Consider the following 1,702-nt stretch of genomic DNA (forward strand, 5'->3'; position numbering starts at 1 on the left):
AAGTTTGTGGCGTTTTTCTTTTTCTCATTTTTGTTTCCTAGTTTGCGATTCTTTTTTAGAATTGTAAATTCAATCAAAGGGAAGAGTTAATTAGATGGTTAAGTTTCTAAAATTACATGCATTGATTTGAAGTTCCAGGAGTCAAAACGATCATTCTCATACCCTCCTGCATTAGGTGATATCAGAGCTTAGCCTCTTAATGAACCTATTTATTTGAATTGTTTTAGTATTATTGTTGTGATACCCCTTAACTTTTTAAAATTAATATTGTAATTTGTTCAGTTTTATTTTAAATTTATTTTTAAATTTGATGTTGAAATTATTATAGACATATTTTAATAGTCATTTTTTTGATAAAAATATGTTTAGAAATTTTAAAATCAAAAATAAAAAAAAAAAATTGAACTCGCGGGCAAGGCCGTGGGGAAACACCCACGAGCCCGTGTGCCGGCGTTTCTGTGTAGCTGCGTGCATGTCACATCGCACATGCCTGCGCAATGGATGCTCACGTCTCATTATGTGCCTGGGGCACATCCCATCACCACGCGCGCGCCAGTGCACGCCACATTGCACGCGTTACCTGCTCATGTCGCCTCACACGCGCTTGCGCATCGCACGCACATCACATTGTGCCCGCCTGCGTGCTGAATGTGCACGTTGCGTTGCCTACGCATGTCACGTTGCTTGTTCACGTCGCGTCGCTTGCGCACTGTCGCATCGCCTACGCATACAACAGTCGTCCTGCGACTTCGCACTTCCTGTCCACCTGCTGCGAACCTGCCACCGTCACATCGCCGTGCTGCCCGTCACTGGCTGCCACCTGGCATACATACATGCCTTCTTTTCTGGCTATTTAAAGCCTCGTTCTCCTCTACTCTCCTCTCCTCTCCAATTTTCCATTTTTCTTCTTCACTTGGCTAGGAGAGAGAGAAGCTAGAGAGAACAGTTAGAGAGAAAAAGTTAGAGAGAGACAGAGCTAGAGAGAGATGGAACCAAAGGAGACTGAGAAACTTTCCCATTTGCACGGTAAGCTTTTTTTCTTCTTTTCTTGGTTTCATTTCTTCACTAAGATTTCTAAGCGCTCATTTTTAGGCTCTTCCTTTCCTTAATCTCCAAAATTCCTTCTAAAATCTACAGGTTGCCGAGCAATCTTCCTTCTCTTTCAAATTCGTAAGCAACTTTATTTTAGGAAACTAAAAGCTTGGGAGTTTAGGTGAGGGTTTTAGGATTTTCACATACTCTCCTATTATGTTTTTTAGACTTGAAAACATTTACAGATAATGAGCTCCATTATTGTTTAATTTTGTTGTAAACATGAATTGAGTTTTGTTTTAAGGATTGTACTTCGCATAATGTTGGACGGATTTTGAGTGTTTTATTTTTGAATCATGTATGAATATGATTTGCATGCTTAATTTGAATAATGGAACATGAAAGGAATTATTTTGAATAGTAAGCCGTGTGTGCAGGATAGGCCCTCGATGTGTCATCCCAAATACCTAATGGATAAAAAAGGCCAAGTACTCAAGTATATTACTGAGTGCAAAATAAATTTTTTTTTTTGCAATTTTTACATTGAAGCGGAATTAGGAAATCTTACAACTTTCTGAGCTTGGTTCCCTACAATGATGTCATAAGATGACAGTTTAATACAAGGTAGGATCCTTACAGGAAGTCTCATCAGAGTGCGGAGTAATTATTG

The 1,702-nt window shown here is 39.1% G+C and overlaps 1 long non-coding RNA gene across 1 annotated transcript; it reads left to right on the plus strand.

The window, feature by feature from the left end:
• The first annotated feature begins 445 nt into the window (after positions 1-445).
• LOC148253431 (uncharacterized) lies at positions 446-1,456 on the plus strand. The gene is made up of 2 exons (XR_015821744.1): positions 446-1,026; positions 1,138-1,456. It is a non-coding gene; the product is annotated as an uncharacterized LOC148253431 (long non-coding RNA).
• The last annotated feature ends 246 nt before the right edge of the window (positions 1,457-1,702 follow it).

The sequence above is a fragment of the Carica papaya genome, chromosome 6, assembly GCF_054855325.1.
Source record: "Carica papaya isolate Zhongbai chromosome 6, ASM5485532v1, whole genome shotgun sequence".
Classification (NCBI taxonomy): Eukaryota; Viridiplantae; Streptophyta; class Magnoliopsida; order Brassicales; family Caricaceae; genus Carica; species Carica papaya.